Below are 20,843 nucleotides of genomic sequence, written 5' to 3'. Positions count from 1 at the left end.
TACACATCTCAGTAGACAGGTAGAGTGATTTAGAAGAACTGTTAAAGTGAGCCCACAGTTTATTAAAGATGATACATGTTTATTTTTGTGCCCTGCATCTTTTCTCCATGCCATTTTTGCTAACTATAAATTCTCTGCAACGAGTCTTTCTCTACTCCACACTAAAGAAAAGAAACAGGCAGACTATTTTCATTATTTCTGTTTGACAAAACATATGGAAACAATAATTCTACAGACATGTACATTATAATAGGAAGCAATCCTATTTTAATGTAATTTTAAAAATTAAATAGACTCAAGTTATTTAAACTACTCAGTTTATTTGAAACTCACAAATGAGGCAGCCACGTCTCTAATTTACTTAGCAGATTCATATAGTTGGCTAGGACTTTAGAGATTACTTCTCTTATTGCTGTGCAAAGCAATTAGGAGGCTAATTCTCATTTACAAGAAAAAGTATTTATACAAGTAAATCTGCCCCCTAGTAAAGGGTAACAGGCTTAATTCAGTCATATTTTGTCAGTTTCTTTTTTCTTCTCAGGTCTTTTTTGTTTTATTTTGTGTGCTGGTAGAAAAGAACAGATGAATTAAAACTGGTTCTAAAGTTCTATTTTTATACTTTGTCTTCAAAGTACTGCACAAAACATTACATTTCTTTAATAAACATTTTCCCTGCCATATAAACTGATTAGTTTTAACTACTTTCGTTAAAACACAGGCATGCAGAAATGAGGAACAAGGAGGTTCTCTCAGGAAAAACACTGAAAAAAATAAGATTTCATCTGGCCTTCCCATCACCACTTGAAGAATTGTTTGGTAGTTACATCATCAGGAAATAAAATACTATCCTCTGAGGACCCCTACTCTTTACAAAGAGGAAAGAGAAGGTTTGAAGTCTAAATCACTCCCGGAGATGTCTCCAAAAAAAAAAAAAAAAAGAGAGAGAGAGACTGAGACTTCTGGCTTCCCTCTGCCGCCTTCTTCCCCAGCAACCAAGAAACAAATGTAACAAAAACGTATTTACTAAAGTATAAATAAGAATAACGTGATGTGTATTTAAGAATCCCAAGCAATAACAGAAGCTTTAGAGCCCCAGAGGGAGAAAAGTTACAAGCGGATCAACCCTGACCCCCAATGACTCGATTAGCCCGGCAGGAGGGCGCCAGCGTCCCCGGCCCGCCGCCCATTCCCCTCCGCGGGGAGCCGGGACCGACGGTGCGTTCACACGGTCCGAGCGTCGGCGGAGCCGGGGCGCGATGCAGCGCCGCCGCCGCGGATCTGGCTGTCACCGGCGCCCCCGCCGCCCGCGCCGCACACGCGGAGCGCCTTATAAGGCAGCGCAGTGACGTAACGCCCATAGGCCGGGCGCGCTCGGCGCCCCGCTCGCATTGTTCGGGCGACTCCCGGAGCGCGCACAGCCCGCTCGCAGCGCCTCGCGACTGCGGCCCCCGCCCGGCCCCCGCCCGGCCCCAGCGCAGGCGACTCAGGTAAGCCCGGGAGAGCCGCTCAGCTCCAGCAAGGGGATTGCTGTCTGAGAGCTAGGCAGTCTGTAGGTGGCTTTTAAAGTTATCAGCATCACGAACCGGACAGGTTTCGAAAAGCGCGTCCAATGAACTCTAGGTTCAAAACCTTTCCCAACTCACACAAAACTTGAAAAGTTTTCTCCGATAGAGAAAACAGATTTGGGATTTAATTTTAAATGTAGAGAGGTGAGGGATGACTATATATTACAGACGCCTTCCAAGTAAGCTATACATGGTATCCTGCCTGTATTGAGAAATCTTTGGGGAAAGCGTGGGGAGAGTATATTGTACTACAACAACTCTATCTCCTGATCTTACCTCTCCTAGGACTCAAACTCCTTTAAGTCTTACAAGAGCACAGTGCGAAACACTACCACAAGGTAGTGGATTTGTTCCCCCCCCATGCCCTCCCTCTTTTGTAAATCTTCATATAAAAGACTAGAAAACCCCTGTTAAGAATACATCTTGTAATTAGGATGAATCTAACTTAAAAAGTAAAGCACTTTTTAAGCTTCAAAAAATCCTACAAACGCTATTCTGTCTTAAAAGCAAATGTTAATTAGCACAAGAAAGTAACTCACAGTTTTGAGTTCTAACTTTTTAATTCAACTCCAGTCAGTGGGTAAATGACAAACTGCAATGCAAATTAAAGATAAAGCTAGTTCCTCTACAGTAACATGTTGGACAATAGTTTATTATGTAGAAATACTAATTTAAAAGGTAAAGCTTATAGAAGAATTTTGTTAATCAGTGGCGTTTTGAACCATAATTCGTTACATCTAAACCCTGAATAGACTATTGCTATAAACGAACCCTTATAGTATGATAATTGAACCGCTGGCAGATGCCGAAAATCTACATATTTTACTTTACTTTTCAGAATAAAAATCAGCAGAGGAATTAAAAACAAAATATGCTATGTCAAATTTAAAACACTGGAATAGGAGATGAAAAAATGATTTATCACTCAAACTTTATTTGGTCTGAACATATGTTGTAAAACAAACTTAGGGAAAAAATGTGTGAAAGAATTATTTCCCTTTTAAAATAGTCTCTATGTTTTACTTATCATTTGAAACATAGTTTTTTACCTGCTCAAAATTTGGGATATATCTGTATTCCTAGTAATTCCTGTGGTTGAGTTTTTTAAAGTATATGACATTAGTGCCTGCCATTTTTGCTTCACAGGAGTTTTATTTGCTAATTTTGTTTGAAGCAATGCAAGGCTTTGGTTTTAGTATTCTAAAAGAAAAATTATATGTTACTTGGCCTGAAGATGGTCTTTATAAACTGCAGGTTAGTACTGAGAAGTAGCATTTCCTCAAAACTATTATTTCAAATATAGGGAAGCCTACCATAATAAGAAGAGGGGGCAACACCCAGGTTACTCTGGAGAAGTACAGAATATTCAACAGAAAAGTTGTTTATTTGATATAGGCTGTAATTGGAAACTGAAAAAATTCCTATCTTGGGAAAAAGGTATTCCAGTCTTTTGAATCTAATAGAGGAGGAGGGAAACAGAAACCATCAATTATTGTTTCAGCTATACCCAAAGTACCATCTGTACCATAAACTATAGCTCAACTGTTGAAAATCATAACCTCTATCAAACCCTAACAGCTGTTTCCCAGAGTCTGCATTTTATTTTTGTAAAACAGGCAAGCATCAATTTTAAAACAAAATTTTAAGTGACACACTTCAACAGTCCACACTTTTTTCCATTTATTAACTTTAAAGCATAGTTCAAAGAACAATCACCCATTAAAACCCCTTTGAAAGTTGAAAGTTAAAAAAGATTTATCGTGGATACATTATCTCACAGTGGGCTCTCTTAGCATTTCTTAGTCCTTGGGATAACTTACATGATGGAAAAAATGTTTTGGATTGAATGAATGTGAATTTTTACATCTCCAGATAAAGCACATATTAATTTTATAATTAATAAATTCATTTACCTTTCTATGGTGATTAACCTTACCTGTTAAGCCCTGGTATTTTTGTGATATTTTCCTAATGTTGTGATCGAGTCTATAGTAATAGTCAATATGAAAATACAAGTAAGCTTACAGCTTCTCAATTTTCAAGTCCACTTGCAATTCCCATTAATCTGCCTTCTCAAAACGCTGTGAGCTTTGCTTTAGGGTTCTCTGCTATCTCTTCCCCTCCAAAAAAGTGCCTTTGGTAATAAATGGATTTTGAGGTAAAAAAAGTGAAAATGGGGGAGAAGAACAAAATTCCATTAATTGTTCTTATGTCATGTTCTGTGTATATCTAGTGCTTCAGGGCAAAGTGAATGCTTTTACAAGGTGAATAGAGAAAAAAAAATACAGCCTCCTATTAAAGGGAAAAAGGAAGCGGGGCAGGAAGAGAACTGTTTATAAAAGACTGGATATTGTAAAGTAATAATCAAAGGATGTAAAGCAATATTGGTCCCAACCTGCTTCAAGAACTGAGATCTGTTACCCACACAGCCAGTCATTATCTTTGAAAAATCTAACACACCTTATCCTCTTGGGCATATCATTAATTTTAAATGATTTTTAGAGTTTAGTTAATTTGCATTTGACTGTGAATTTAGCTTCAATATAAACTGATTTAGTTTCTGTAAATTGTGTTTAAATAAGGATTTAAAGATGAAAAGACTCTGCATATTCAGCAAGCATCACAAACTTTCAAAGAAATATTTCTATGGCTGCCTTTGCCATCACTAGGGCCACCAACTCAATCACTTATGTTTAACGTATGCTGCAAAGACTTTTAGAAATTCCTCTGGCCAGTCAGTTTCTACTTCGAGTGTGAGGTACACTAATTCCTAGCAGATCATCACCAACACTGTTCTAAGCCCTCCTACATTCCTCTTCTTAAAAACAGAGTTGAGATTCTCTCTCTCTCTGGCCTTCTTCTGCACTAACATTACCTCCGACTGGGAAAGCTGGGCAAATAAAAGTGGGAAGGCTCTCCAAGCAAAGTTGCTTGGTTCTTTTTCAGATATGGGAGAAGGACTCCCTTTTCATGCTTGTTCCATGAGATTCTAATTTAGCAGATTAGATAGGACAGCAGCAGTTTTCATTCTGAGCCCAAGAACAGAGGATAAAACATTAGCAGCATTTTTTTCTCCACTCTGACCATCCTCACATTCCTATGCCCTACTGGTTCCAAAATAAGATTAACTCTTAAAGATACAATTATAATTTTTTAATGAGTAGCTTAGGAAATGATACATTTGTGTGTGGGGGGATGGGTGAGGAGGTATGTGCAGGAGTAAGTAGGTAAGTGTAGCTATCATTGGGACAGGTAGAAGTGCAAACACCTTGTTTCTGTTTATGGTAACTACTGATTCTAGCCTAGAGCACAGTCATTATCAGTAAAAGAGTGTATATTTTGTCAGAATAGTAAACACTCAGTCCCACAGATGTGAGTTTGAGAAGTGCCTTGGTAAGTTCTTTATGGACAGTGGGATGCCCCAGGCCCCAAAGAGTGTACACACACACACGGACACAGACTTGACAGGGAATGTCCACAGAACTTTATAGCTGGAAGAGGCCTTGGAGGCCATCTGATCCAAATGCCTCACCTTGCAGAAGAAACTGATGTCTACAGTGTGACTTACCTCAGAGACACAGAGCTACTCAGAGGCAGAGCCAGGGCCCCCTGCATTCTTGGGCTATAATAGCCTTTGGTTTCTCCTTAAATTAATGCTAAAAGAGATGAGAACAAAGCCCCAGAAGAAGCCTTGGTACTGTAGGTGTTAATTTGGATATAAAACCCATTTAAAAAGTAGAAAAGTAGAAAAGTAGAAAAAAGTAGAAAAAAGTAGAAAGTAGAAAAGTTCAAAGTTCTTGTTAATAAGTACAAGCAGTAAGAAGACAAAGGGGAAGGACGGAGGTGAAAATCAATACAGTTCAACCAGGCTACAATGGAAGGGAGGTGATAAAGGGAGGACAAAGAAAACAAATAATAAATGTACTTAAAGGTCCTCTGGGCGGCAAGGCTCACTCTCTGCCTAAAAGCTGAGAGGTGCCCTGCAAAGAGTGTATGCTCTACAGTTATAGTTAAAGCCATTTACGTCTGATCCACTAACTTGACAAGTGACCTCTTCGCAGCGTCTTCCAACTACAAGCATTCTGCATTCCCTAGACCTCCCCAGCTAGTAGGTTCCCTTTCAAAACTCAGTGAATCAGTGCCTTTAAAACAACCCTCACAAAAACTTTAGAGGAAGTCACTGTGGGCTATAAGCTCCTGGAGATACTTACCTGCTTTACTTTCCTTCATACCATGCATTGCTACATGACATTAAATTATACATTAACTGCTTGTTTATCACCTGTCTCTGGGACTGTAAACTCCTTGAGGGTCAGTTTTGCTACCAACTTTATCCCTAGCACCTGGAAAAAGACCTAGCTATAGTTAGTAGGTATGTCACCAGGCCAAGAAGGGTACTGGATAAATATGTGAACAAATTATACCCTGGAAGCTTCTTATTTGGTAAGAAAAGAGTATTTCTGGAAACAGTGGGTTAGGAAGGGCCCCTTCTTCTAGATTTTGTTCAGGAGCTTAAAGCAAGTCTCTGCCACTATTTGAAGTAACCACATAGAACTGACATATAAAACACGAAAACCAGAAAATGAATTAGGCTCAGGGGAAGTTGAGGCAGTGAAATCTGCTTTTACTATAAAGTATGTGTTGTGTAGGCAGACTTCAAGTCAGATGCTTCTCTGTCTACCCACCTCCATCTACCTCACTTTAATGTCCTCCCAAAATAATGAGAATAAAGATGGTGAAAGAGTACCAGGTGAATTGCCCCGGGGCAAGGAATGGACGGGAAGCAAAATATGAAAGGGCAGAGTGCAGTGTTTTTGTCCATAATGAGGGGTATTCCTTTGTTTTTCCCCAATTTCTGTGCCTCAGCTGAACGCCTGGGAATTGCACTCATGGGGTCCAAACAGTTTGTCCTTGCAGTAACTAGAAATTAGCAGATTGCCCTTTCCCAAGTATATACTTTGATTCCAAAGTTTCTGTGGGTAGTCAATTCATCTGCCAGGTTTTACAGAAAAAGAATAATTTTTCTATAGTTTCAAAGTTAGGTAACGCCAGTGTCAACCTGTGAAACCAGCCTAGGGCTTGTAAGTCCTCATCAGCACCAAACATTTACTGAGTGTCTACCAGACACTGTGCTATAAGTACAAGGCAGGACAACAAGCCCAGCAACTAAGTTCTCCACACACCACGCCATGTCACTAACACAGCTACACCTACTGTGTTGATGACAAGGGCTAAGATCATCAGCAGCTCTTGCACAGTGGTTTCAATCATTGATCACTGTCCTGTTCGGGCTCTTTTTTAATGAACTGATAAAGCAATATAGATAATACAGGTCAGCTGTACATAAAAATAAAGATAAACCATGTGGGGCTGTTTTTTTTAAAAAAAATACAACACAAATGTAGTCAGTCTCCAAGCTTGTTTACTAGTGACACCAAATTGATATGGACAAATAGTGTTACCTCAATGCTAAGACTAAAGAGTAGGAATAATGGTTCGTAAATCAAGTTCTACTCTTCTTGGCTCTGCCATCCATTCTCTGCATAAGCCTCCTATAGCCTTGGCTTCCATTAACCTAAAAAATGGGAACAATGTCATCCACTGTAAGTGTCTCTCAATACTGGATAAGGATAGAATAGTGCACAATAACCCCTGAGGGAACTCTGATCACGTAGAGTCAAAGACTCTATAAAAATATAAGCTACTGATCCTATCATTAGAGAGACAAGTCAGCTAAAGAAAATGGGAAGAATGTGAGGAAAAAGTCCACTCTTACGCCAGAGGCAAAATTCACATAACTATAGCCCTTGAGCCTGTGAGAGCTCCAAATCATCCTACCAAGAACAGCCGCAAAGATGAGCTCAGGGAAAAAAAAAAAAAAGATGAGCTCAGACCTTCAAGATGGGCGACTCTGACAGGAGTAAATCTGCCAGATTTATCATATCTCATGGCCCACCAGTCTTGGAACAAAAGTTTAAAGGTGAACTAAATTTTCTCTCTCTTTTTAAAATTCTCTTTTAAGTGAATCAAAACAAAAACAAATCTCTGAGCAGAAGTTATAAGAGGAATGTAAAATATTCATCACATTTGGTCTGACAAGATTTAAGTGCCTGCTGCTGTTACATTTGAAGCAAAGGATGAAGCTGTTTAGCCTAAGAGCTTGGGGAGAGCATGAGAAAGTTCCTTCTTGCTGAAGACAAATGGCCTGCAATGAGATGCTGTGCAAGTCCCTTAGCCTTGGCCTGTCAGTCAGTTGATTGGGAATGGCAGAGGGGGTGAATCACTCTGTGGAGCTCTGTATAAAGTAATGCTTTGCTGCAAATGAGAAGATTATCTATTCTTTAAAAATAATATCAATTCATTTATTATTAAGAGAGTTAAACACTCTTTTTATTAAAAGAAACACATTATGTTTGAGGTTCAGTATTATCCTTCAGGCTTTCATACAACTGCCTACATGGGGCAGACTGAGGTCTTTTAGATAAAGATGAGAACAACTTTGTTAAATGGGGTTCTACTCATCTCCCCTAAAATTATGCCTCACAAGAGTCTTCTTACAGTCTCATAAAATTCACTGGGCTGAGCAAAGATGCAAAGAATCACAGGCAAAGTTAAGATTCTCTGGCTAGTTTACCCCCATCTGGACTTATTTAAATTTGTCTCCAAGTGAATTCACTTCACTGAATGGTTCTCCCTCCTCAAAAGTGACAAGAACAGGAGGAACAAAACTCTACTTCTCCTTCTTCAGCTCTCATAATAATTAGAGTAAATTCTGAGAACTATAGGCATCATTCAGACTAAGAGGGAGTTATGTTCCCCTAAGAAATGGGTCTTCTCACCTCTCAAATCATTTGGTCATCAAGTATGTACCAATTTCAGACCCATGTGCAGGATACAGAGGTATCAGATTCTTTAAGGAGCTTATAGTTAGTTCAAGAGCAAAAGTAATATAACAAATTAGAAAGTGGTATAAAACAATACAGAGTATTTGTGTCACAAAACTGTAAGGGCTGTGGGAACTCAGAAAGGGGAACCAGCCAGGGTTAGACAAGTTAGGGAACATTCATGGAAAAGATGGAAAGTGAAATGTAAATGTAGCATTCCAAAAAATGATGGCAGATTTATCCCTTGGAAGTCTACTGTGAAAAGGGAATATGAGGTAAAAAGAGAAAGATGGCTTGATCCAGCATCAGAACACCCAAAGTCTGATTTTAAATTCCATTATTTGGCCTTTAGAACAACCTGGCGTTCCATAGTTATTTCAATCCTTAAAGTGAAGATTAAAAGTGATGATAAAGCAGTTGGCACAATGCCAGACCCACAGCAGACACTCAGTAAATGGCATCTATTGCTCTTCTAGATATTAAGCCAGTCTGCCCATAAGAATGATGCTCCATCATCATCTGATGCTATTTGGTTCCTCCAGGCTGAGGCACAAGGGGCTGTCTCAGGGCCAAAGAGGAGGTGCTTTGTAGGATGCAGTCCCAAAGAACTCATGTTTAAGCTTATTGGAGAGTTAAGAACTCAGGATTAAGATTATTGGAGAAAATCCATGTCTCTAGTACTTAACTTCAGCCACTCTGAAAAGTGAGGTTATCCTTTATCCTGATTTCCCTGCTTGAAAGGAATCCCTCCTATGCGAAACCCACATGAGCTTTCCTAAAGAAGTCTTAGTCACCTGAAATAAAAAACAAGTTACTGAGTAAAGGACCAAGGAGAGCAAAAGGCTTAAAAGCTGGCCTGGAATCTCCCTGTTTTACCTGGAAAGTCCTATCATGCTGGAGAGGCACACATATAAAACAAATAGGTGAGACAAATCTTACAACATAGGCTAAATAGCTTATATTAGATCCTACCCACAGACAATGAAGATTTCCTTTCAGAAACTACTAGTCAAATACTTCTTCCTAGGTGTTCATTTTTCAGTTTAATTATACTTTCAATTTAGCATAACATTTTAAGTGTCAGACACTAAAAAGATTTACTTCTGTACTTCTACAGCACACTTACAATCTTGAACTACAACAAATGCTTGACATATAAAGAACGAAAAATAAATCTGAATCCCATGAAATTCCAATTAAGGTTCCTGTATAGTTATGAACCACTGAGACTTGACGAGTCATAAAATCTCTTCTGATAGAATGGAATATACATTTTTGACACGTGAATTTGTATATAGTGCTATATAGGAAAGAAGGGAGGGAAAGGACTTTAAAGGTTGGTAGTGGTTTTTATCCTCTGGAACTGAGATTTGAGGATCATTAAAGGCTTTGTAAACCTTAGAGACAAAATTGTATTGCTTTCCCCATGTTGCAGCTGAGGTAACAGGTAGATGTTAAGTAAAGTCATAGAGTTAAGTCAGTGGCAGATTTTGGTCCAACATTCCCTGTCCATTGAATACATGGCTCTTCTGAAAGTGGCTTTTCTGTTGCTTGAGAATTGGGGTTTTGCTTTTTTTCTTTGTTTTTAGCTGTGAATGAGTAAACTGTAAAAGTGAGGGATACTGAAGTCAGTGCTTTTTTCAACAACGGTTTTTTCAACTACTGCAAACGTGAAATAGTTTGCCCTCTCTCAAATTCAAATCTTAAAATTAATTAAAATTCAAAAGTAAGATATGGTCACGGCAAAAATGGATGGGTATTCATATAGCACATACACAAGGTATACTATATAGCCTTTTCATCAATTTTTTTCCAAACAGAATTTCTCATGCTGATAAACATAACTAAATGGGTAAAACTTTTGCGCAGGGACAAAACCAGCTGCAGACAGGCCCAGGGCCAAGGGAAGTAAAGTATTAAGTCACTGCTCTCACCACTAGCAGGCCTGTTGCAAACCACTATAACATCTTAAGATGGAATTGCCCCTAACTACACAAGCTAAATATTCTCTAGAACACATTCATCTTAGAAGAACCCAACTTAGAGAGAGAAAATAGGATCAAACTCTGTGTTCATGCTTTCTATCTTCTCAATGCTCAGAAGTGGCAGAAAAGGAAAATGTAACCCAAATGCTCTGAACTGCTCGTTAGGGAAAATTAAACAAGGTTAGATGACCAAAATAATTTTAATTTTTGAAATGTATGCAAGAGGACATGCAAAGACCGCAAGAAAAATGGTCAGTTACATTCCAACAGATTTTAGAATACAACTTTCCCACCTATCTGTAATTAAGTTTTACATATGGCCCAAACTCTAGTTCTCCAAAACATCATTTAGGAGACAGAAACCAGTCACCCTCAGGAACTAGGGAAAGTGAGTAAGGGTAGACGGAGGATGTTCACTGTGGTTCAGGATCTCACCGTTTGCTCAGCAGGCAGTCAGGCCAAACATCAACCTTCATCTTCCAACTGCCTTGACCTCCAAATACTGTTTAATGGTATTAAATGTTCTACTTCCTTTGCCCTCCTTGTTTACTGATTTACTATAGCTAAAATGGAAGGGGAAAAAGAAGGAAGTTCTCTAGGGATCAGAATGTTTCACATTTTATGCTCTTTGGACTCCTGTCTAGCCGGTTTCTCATGGCAAATTGTGTGACTTCAGTAGTCACAATAAAACATAAGTCTCTGTTGTTGTGGTTTCTGAGTTTCTGAAGTCTAAATTTCCCACTAACAAGTTAGGAAACGTTTGGTTTCCCAAGCATACCACGTTAGCCGCTGCCTCTGTGCAGGCAGCCAGACTACAGGGAGGTGAAAACCAGTGAACTCATCTACTCTGGCACATGACTGCTCCCTGCTTTGGCCTTTTATGTTAAATCTACAAACTGAACACCAGTGAATTAAAGTATGAAAGCCAGATAAAAGAGTTAAGGCTTTTTTTAAAAAAGACTTACAGGAACTAGGGGCTTAAAAAAAATTTCTTTCCTTTTGGCTCAGAGTAAGACTTGGAAAAGGATATAGTCTTTGTCACTTTTTAAAAAGAGAGAATAAAAGAAAGAAAAACAACCTACCAAAGAATACGTGTTAAGAGAAAGGAATTATACTAATCCTCCAAAATATCTATTTGCAATATCTCAATGAAAATAACCTGTGATTTGGGAAGAGGAAAAAAAAGGATGAAAGGAGATTAAAAACAAAATTGTGTAGCTACATCAGAATGCTTTTCTAAAGAATCTATTTCTGTTTTCCTCAATCCACTAAGATACAAAAGGAACATCTAAATATAAATGGATTTTGCAATAAGAGAAATACATACAAATATTCTTAATAAGATAAAACACATACAACACACACTTTTAAGGGTATACAGCATTATGCCCTTGAAGTCTGTCTGAGAAAAGGCTGCCTGCTAAAAATACTTTCCGAGAACTTTAAGTTCCCTGAAATGTTCTATGGAAATGGTATTTATGACAAACCCACCTCCTCTAGGGAACATGAGATGTTATTACTGGCAAAGTCACAATTTTCTAAACCATCCAAAAATAATCATGAATTTATGCCAAATGACTAAACTTGTTTTATTATTACAATGATTAAGAGAATATTTGCTAATATCTCATGATCAAGCTCAAAGTAGCCATGAACCTACAGAAAATACAGTGTCAAAACAGCGGATTGCAAGTGGTGGTGATTTTCTGTGCCTTTCACAGGCAGAATATTACAACACACAAATTCACTGGAGAGGATGGTATATGAGATATATGAGATAGGAGGTGTGGATGTATGTCACGGTGGTGAGAAACTGCTTTTCTGTAAAATGAGAATAATAATACAGTTAAGTCCCCTACATACGAACGAGTTGTTTTCCGAGAGCTTGTTCATAAATCCAGCTGGTTCATAAGTCCAACAAAGTTAGCCTAGGTAGCCAACTAACACAATCGGCTATATAGTACTATATAGTACTGTATAGTACTATATAGTACTGTACTGTAATAGACTGTAATACTTTTCACACAGATAATATGTACATAAAAAACACAAAAAATAAAGAAAACATTTTTAATCTTACACTACAGTACCTTGAAAAGTACAGTAGTACAGCACAACAGCTGGCATATAGGGGCTGGCATCGAGTGAACAGGCAAGAAGAGTTACTGACTGGAGGAGGGAGAGGAGGTGGGAGATGGTAGAGCTGAAGGATCGTCAGCAATAGGAGACCGAGGGCAAGCTGCAATTTCACTCACGCCTGACACTGATGGAATGCACATTCATGTCTTTGAAAGTTTGCAACTTGAAGGTTCGTATGTCGGAGACTTGCTGTACTTGCTTCTTATGACTGTTTCCGGGACTAGCATGGTACATGGCATATAATAATTCCTCAATAAATGATAACTGTTATTCAATGACTATAGAGGAAAGGAACTATTGAATACTTACAGTCATCCTTCAGTATCCGAGGGGGATTGGTTCCAGGACTCCCACAGATACCAAAATCCACAGATGCTCAAGTCTCTCATATAAAATGATATAGTACAGTCAGCCCTCCCTATCTATGGGTTCTGCATCTGAAGATACAGAGGGTGACTGTACTATGTGTCTTTTGCTTACAGTCACACACTTATACCCTAACATGGTACCTAGTTCAAAAGTAGAATAGGTATTTGTTCAAATATTTAACAAATACTTATCGACTACCATGGGCACTGTTCTTGAGCTATAAATCTAGCACTGAATAAAACAGACCACTGCTTGACCCGTCACTGAATAAAACACACACACACACACACACACACAACACACCCACCCCTACCTCCCTACTCACATGAAGTTTAAATTCTAGTAGGAGAGACAGCCAATGATCAAGTAAGTAAAATATAGTATGCCAGGTGTTACTACATGAACTAGGGGAGAGAGTCCAGTGGCTCCCTGGGAAGGCAGCCAGTACAAAAGCCACAGGCCCTGCTGTGCTCAAGGAGCAACAGGGAAACTGGTATGACTGGAGCAGACTGAGCAAAGGTAGGGGGGGTCAGGGAGTCAATGGGATAAGGACCTGGAGTGCAAGAATGAATGAACAAATTAACACTAAAAGCATGAGATGGGAGAAAGAGGAAACTCTTCTGAGGTCAGTACTCTGTCTGGGCTTTCTAGCATGTAGACTGGTTAAGCTAAAAGAACACATGCTTTGTAGGCAGTGAATTTTTATTCTGGTTTGGTTATTTGTGCTATTTGGTAGTTATTTAACCTCTCTAAATTTTAGTTTTTTGGTCCTTACCCCCATCTGTAAAATAGGAATAATACTTACCTCATAAGGTTGTTTTAAGGATTAAGTAAGATCAAGTGGCACAGAGTAGACCCTCAGTATGCTTGTTTCTTGTTCCCTATAAACTAAATCCCACACTGATAGCAACTGGGAATTGCAGTCTGTGTTCTAGTACCAGGGCTACCATAACAATGGTATTATTTAGTCTTCCTGGGCTTCAGTTTCTTAACTAAGAAAATGCACATGCTACACACAGACATTATAAAAACAGATATACATCAGTTAAGGTGTTGTTATAAAATTATAATCAAATAACATTACTATTACAATTTATCTTAATATTAAAAATTCAAAACAGCAAAAGTATGCCTACTGTTTCTCTATGTTACTTCATCTCAAAAATCCTGTAAATTTTAATTTTTTAAGCATGAAGTTGTAAAGATTTATTTAGCAGCCATGTTGACTTTTATTCCCTTTTTCTGTCCCTGCTTAAGAACACTGATCTAATAGAAAGATCTCTGGGACTTCCTTGGCAGTCCAGCGGTTAAGACTTCGCCCTCCAATGCAGGGGGTGTGGGTTCGATTCCTGGTCGGGGAGCTAAGATCCCACATGCCTTGGGGCCAAAAAACCAGAAAACATAAAACAGAACCAATATTGTAACAATTCAATAAAGACTTCAAAAATGGTCCACATCAAAAAAATCTTTAAAAAAAATCTCAAAGAAAATATTTAACTGCAAAAACCAAGGTGAAGGATAAAGAGAGTTTATAGTAAGCTATTTTTTGTATAAAAAAGGGAGAGACTAAGAATCTTTATTTGTATTTGCTTATTTACTCATAAAGGCACTATAGAAGTACATGTAAGAAACTAATATCAGTGGTTGTAAGTTTGGGAAGAGGAACTGGCAGATGAAGGATGAGGTAGGACCCTATACCTTTTAATATACATATTTGGAGACGTATATATTCAGGAATGCTAATCTGAAATCCAAGACTGAAATTCAGACTTTCTTGAAGAGTTAAAACTGAGCAAAGTAAACTTTGTATAATTAAAAAGTTAAGTATACAACAGTATGATAACCTCAAATAACTTCTTTCACAGATAATCTGAGTATCCCTCAACCTGTTATTTGTATTTTTTTCTGAAATGTTCAAAAAACATTATAAAATATCCTCAATAGTCCTCTCCACATTTTCCACTATGGAAACTAAGCCCAGCAGTAGCACATACAGAAAGAGACTGCATCCGTCAGCCCACCCCACCTCCGAGTCCCCAGGCAGACAAGTCTAGGAGCATATTATCTCAGCAGAGAACGTCACTGCACGTTTACACGCAAGGAACGAAGAACAGGAGAAAGAGGAGCAGAAATCAAAGAGGCTTTGGGAGAATCAGCTATTAGTATCTGTTGTGATATGCTGGCAATTCACTGGATAATACACATTCAAAGCACGTTCTCTTCCAGGAAGGGAGAAGAGCTGTGGTATAGATCTGTGAACAAAAGAGAAATGGGGAATACTGATCCCAAATATATTTGAGCAGCAAACAGTGAAGAAGAGTTATGAATGTCAGAGACAACTAACACAAAGAGATCTAACAGAAGTTTTCCAAAAAATCAACTATGCCCTAAAATGGTGGTTACAGCCAGAGGTGACATTTCCCCCCCACCCCCGAGGTATTCTGCAATGTTGGGAGACGTTGTTTGATTGTCACAACAGAGCTGGGGGTGCTGAGTTACTTCTGGCATCTAGTCGGTAGAGGCCAGGGGTGCTGCTCAACACCCTGCAATGCACAGGCAGTCCCCACACCAAAGAGTCATCCAGCCCCAGATGTCAGTACTGCCAAAGCCGAGAAACCCCAGCCCACCAATGATAATCAGTATAGCAAACCATGTGCATGGCTGAAAAGATCCGTGAATGGCCTGAAGATAGATCACAGTAAATAGATTATGGAGTCATATCTTTCATTCTAGTGTCAATTCGGACTCTGTCTCTCCCAGGTGACCGTTACATGAGGCAGCCCATTGTGGCTGAGATGTTCTTCTATACTGTCATCATCAGTACAGTTTCCTACTTCTAGTGGTAACTGATATGTGTTGTGCCAGGCAGTATGCTAGGAGCTTTTGTATAGATTGTTTTACTTGATCCTTGGAACAGCACTATTATGAGGGAGGTTCCAGTATTATCCCCATTCTACAGATGAAGAAAATGAGATTTGTAGAGGTTAAATTGCTTGCTCAGTCACACTAGGTAGAGTGGGGAAGCCAAGACTCAGGTCTGAAAGTTGAACTCCAAAATCTGAATTTCTCCCCCAGCACTACCCTGCCCCCCACAGTATTCTATTGCCTCTTTCCCATTTGCGCCTTGGTGCTGGTGAGCGTACTTGCTCCCTGTCAGTCATCTTGCCTGGCCCTTGTCACCCAGTCACCTGCACTGTTTACTGCCATCTACTGCTGGAGCAGTAGGGAATAGGCAGTAGACAGGACATCATTCCTATCCTAAAGAAGGCTACCATGGTGGAGCAAACAAATATGATCCAGAAGAACACAGATCACAAAGAGTACCAAATCAACCACAGAGAGCGGGAGGAAGGAATGGAAAGAATGATAAACAGTCAAAATGTTAGGAACCTGGGAACAAGCCCAATATCATCATTACCATCAACTTAAACTTAAAGGTGGGTCTGCATGCCATGTACAAGGCAAGGTACTCTCAGGAATATAGGAGCACACTCAAGTCTGTGACAGTCCAAGGCACCACATGCTGGGTGGCTTTTTTTTTTTTTTTTTTTTTTCTTTTTTTTTTTGCGGTATGTGGGCCTCTCACTGTTGTGGCCTCTCCCGTTGCGGAGCACAGGCTCCGGATGCGCAGGCTCAGCGGCCATGGCTCACGGGCCCAGCCGCTCCGCGGCATATGGGATCCTCCCAGACCGGGGCACGAACCCGTATCCCCTGCATCGGCAGGCGGACTCTCAACCACTTGCGCCACCAGGGAGGCCCTGGGTGGCTTTTTGAATACTTCTCCCAGGCAGCCGGGGAAGGCACCATGGCTGTGGGAGGCCTAGGTAGGCCTTGACGGACCAGGGAGATGAAACTTCCAGTCTGCTGAGGACCTGAAGTCTCAATCTGTTGAAAGACAGGCTAGTTTTTTTCCCTTTGTTTGTTTTTTTGGTGTAGTAGCAATCAAAATGGAAAGTCTGGAAAAAAAAATGTTAAAACACTGATCTGAGGGATCTTTTTCAAACCTCATTCAGAGTGGGGAGGCGGGGAGAAGAACATGAAAAGAAAAGTGAGTAGGCTCTTTAGTGTAGTAGTATACTCACAGTAATTTTTTTTTTAAGTTTCTTCGTGATAGCTATAATATATTCAAAGCAAAGAAAAGAATCTATTTCAGTAAATGGCAAAAAGACAAATCCATCTGAGTAGATACTTTTTAATACAGAAAATTAAAATGGGGGATGAGGAAGCATAAGCTTAGTGGTATTCAATGAACATCCATCATCCGATAGTTCTTTCTAGAAAGTTCCTTAACTGACAATACAGCACTGAAGAAGTAACAACATATAATTCAGGCTCTAAGTAATTATCGTGGTACAAATTTACACATGCTGTCCTTATTGTCACTCCCTTGTTAGTTCTGATTTCCTCTCCTGGGCCTAGACTGAGCACCTTTTTAAGTCTCCACCTGGCCCTTTGATTGGAGTGTGCAGAGTCTCCTAGGCCAGATTCCATGGTCTCAAAATGAAAATATCCTCCTTGTAGCCTTACTCCCCAAGCTCTGTGCCTGTGAGCTCTTAGACTGACCTTTTTCTAGTTCTGAAACCTTGCCTTTCAGCAGTTTTTCTTTCTAGGAGACCCTTTGTCTCAGTTTCTTTGCTCTTTTTCCTTCTTTTTTAAAAAAGATTTGTACCAATCCTGGTCCCTCTGCTCAATCTGAGGATTTCATAAGCTCCTCTTAGGATCCGGTTTCTCTGCTAAAAGCTCCCTCCTTATAATTAGTAGGTCATTGATGATCTGCATCTTATTAATTCACTTCCTCTGACCCCTGGGGAGCCAAACAAGATTGTTCAGATGTTGAAGAGTTCTGACTCACCCCCATTTTTACTGTATATTCCTCTGACACCAGCTAAAGCCTTCTCCATCACTTCATACCCTAATTCTTGCTTCAAACAGTGAAGGAAAACAGCAACCCAGTTTTCTGGATCTGGACCCATTTATGGTGTCTCTAAATGATCTCAATGATGATGACAGTATCTTCAGTAACAAGGACATAAAGCAGACACAGATTTATACTCATATTTGGCTAGCAGATGCCAAAAAAAGTGTTACTGTTCTTCTAGATCTTGCTGACCAAGTCAAATGAATCAAGCATTACATTATGACTATGGTATGCTGTAGCTGTAATTTTTTTTAAAAACCTTTAACTTGTGAGAGAAATAAAAGGAAGCAGCATACATAGAATAAAAAAGACTAGTCATAGCTATTTTTATGAGTGCTCCTAAAAATTAGACTAAACAGTGAAAAGTCCCATTGAAAAAGCAGAGTAGAGCAAGGAAACATAAATTACAGGCCTGATTACCGAGAACCTATCTCAACCTAAGGAAGCTTTCTAACAAATTCCATGTAATCACTCTGCAAACTGCTTAGAATTCTGTGGTTATTTAACCATAAACATGGCTGCTATCAATGCAATGCAACAATTAAAACTACATATTAGATAAAAATTGCTTAAAGATACAGTGGGACATCATTATAATCAGACTATCAAAGTCTAGCCATGAGAGCAGATATAAAAATGAATAAAGCATTATATGTAGTTTTCTGCTTATTAATGAACATGTTAAATCAAGAAGAAAAAGTAATGTATTAAACTAGTGCTGGAAGAATGAAAGCAAATATAGGAATTGAGGCCCATCGAGGTGAAGTTACACAGTTAGGACTAGAATGAGAGATACACTATTTCATATGTCTTAAGAAAAGACCAAACAGGACTTGGTATCATCACATTGTTTGGTTGTTGATGGGAAACTATTATAAGTTATGACCAGAGTAAGGTCTGCAAGTATACAGGCAGGTTTTAACAGAAAAAGGTAAACTGAAAAATAACAGGCACAGTACTTTGCACATAGTAGGTGCTCACTGTAATTGCCTCATAAAAGTCTGAAATAAATTAAATGTCTGCCGACCTGCACAGCACTGTGAATGAACCCATTTAAGAACCAGGTCACTCAGTGGTTTCCATGCCCTTATTTCAAATTGTGGTTTCAAACAAAACACGATGTCTTATGGAGGCAGTTTTGTCACGTAGGATTTTTCTAAAAACTAGGAAAGAGGTATTTGAAGGCAGGGAATCTTCCATCTATCTATGATGGGGAGCAACTAGTTTTATTAACAACGTAAACACTAAAGCAGTGAGTAGGCCAGTGAATCTGGGGACTTCATCAGTATGAAGTGAAGGGCTCACTCAGTAACAGCCTGAAGAAGGTGACAGCCTAAACCAGAGACTTTTCTAGAGAAAGACATATTTGCCATTTATGCTTCAGCTATCTATTCTCGAGATGAACAGTGATTCTCAAACTATGGCCCCTTTCAAGAGGTCTATGAGGTCAAAGCTATTTTCATAATAACGCTATCTTTTTCATTCATTCCCTCACAAGCATAAAAGGAGTTCTCCAAAAGCTACGTGACATGTGGTGACGTCATTGCTCTTACAGCTGATGGAATGTGTGAAACAGATTTGAGAATCCAGCTGCCTTCAATTAAGCCAGGCATTAGAGTTTGCAAAAATATAAAACAACCCTTCCCACTGAGTGTTTGGGTTAGAAAAAGTTATTTTTCATAAAAACATCTTATTTATGTTAACATATAGTGGGTTTATTATTTTTAATGAATAAATATATAAATACTTTAAAATATCTTGGTCTGAATTTCTAATACTATAAATATTGACAGACATAACCCACATAATCAAAAGCTCTTTAGAGTCCTCAATGATTTTTTTAAGAGCATAAAGGAATCATGAGACCAAAAAGTTTGAGAACCACTACTCTGGAGGCTTTACTGAGTTGCACTGAAATTATATGCTCATTCTTTCCCTAAAGCCTACAAACTCTGGAGGACAGGAACCCTCCCTGTTCATCTCAGTATAGTCCCAGTATTATATACTTTGTTGTTTGCAAATTAAATGAACAAAAGTGTTGCCATATTCATAACATCAGAAACTGTAAATTCAAGTCCATATAGTAAATACAGTGGGTATTTGTCCTCTAAAAGATGACAGGTGAGAAACTAAGCTGACTCTGAAGTTGTTCACTACTTATAGGTTGATTTCTATAGCTACCAGAAACAACACAATGCCATTAATGGCTTGTGGTTTTATAGCTTGATAATCACGCTAAGCTTATTTATATGGGCCGGTTGTATGAAAAACTGGGAAAGGATCTGGAAAAGTAGAAACATAATTGATGTGTTAGGGTGGTCAGACCATAGGTGAATATTTCCTTTTCAGTTTCATTGTTGTTGATGTAATGTTGCTTGTGTAATAAACAAACATATTTGTTCAGTAGAGCTCTGGCTCTGAGGAAAAAATAAAAACGACCACTCCTTTGTTTGCAGAGATGAAATAACCAAAGGAGAGTGGGGGGCTAGGATGTGGACATTTACCACCCATCTCCCTTCTCCTCAAACAAGCAAGCACATACAGTTCTAATGAAGGGATCCGAAGAATGAAGAACAGTCTCAGTTCTTTCCAGAGGCCAGTGTACTTGGAGAACACCAACGGGAAAACCATTTACAGCTAATTTTCTTAAATACCTAAAACCAGGCACATGGTAAACACCAGAGCACCTTCTTTTAAAAATGAATAAAATTAGTTAGGACAACACTACAGTATTTCCCACAGGAAAATGTTCATTCATTCATTCAAAAAGCCATTCATTTGGTACCTTCTGTATGTAAGGGCTTTGTAGTAGACAATATAGAAGACACAAATGAATCAGACATGTGTCCTGTTCTTAAGAAGCTTATATTTTAGTAGTGTTGATTGTAATGTACATAAATAAAACACAAATCAAAAGTAATGAGAACTACATATAAGTTATTATGGGTATGACTGGCATTATAGCATTTAGACACACCATCTG

The 20,843-nt window shown here is 38.9% G+C and overlaps 3 protein-coding genes across 4 annotated transcripts in view; 2 read left to right on the top strand and 1 right to left on the bottom strand.

Annotated features, from left to right (window-relative positions):
- CMSS1 (cms1 ribosomal small subunit homolog) overlaps positions 1-20,843 on the bottom strand; it is a 391,750-nt gene that overhangs the window by 332,632 nt on the left and 38,275 nt on the right. The gene's annotated exons all lie outside the window — the stretch shown is intronic.
- Positions 1-20,843, top strand: part of LOC132490362 (filamin A-interacting protein 1-like) — a 142,778-nt gene that overhangs the window by 94,476 nt on the left and 27,459 nt on the right. The gene's annotated exons all lie outside the window — the stretch shown is intronic.
- FILIP1L (filamin A interacting protein 1 like) overlaps positions 1,363-20,843 on the top strand; it is a 31,228-nt gene continuing 11,747 nt past the window's right edge. Inside the window, exon 1 of the mRNA XM_060098675.1 lies at positions 1,363-1,487. The gene's annotated coding sequence lies outside the window, so the exon portion shown is untranslated. The remainder of the gene's footprint in view (positions 1,488-20,843) is intronic.

This window comes from Mesoplodon densirostris, chromosome 5 (assembly GCF_025265405.1).
Source record: "Mesoplodon densirostris isolate mMesDen1 chromosome 5, mMesDen1 primary haplotype, whole genome shotgun sequence".
In the NCBI taxonomy this organism is placed as follows: Eukaryota; Metazoa; Chordata; class Mammalia; order Artiodactyla; family Ziphiidae; genus Mesoplodon; species Mesoplodon densirostris.
This window is presented reverse-complemented; position numbering and strand designations above follow the sequence as displayed.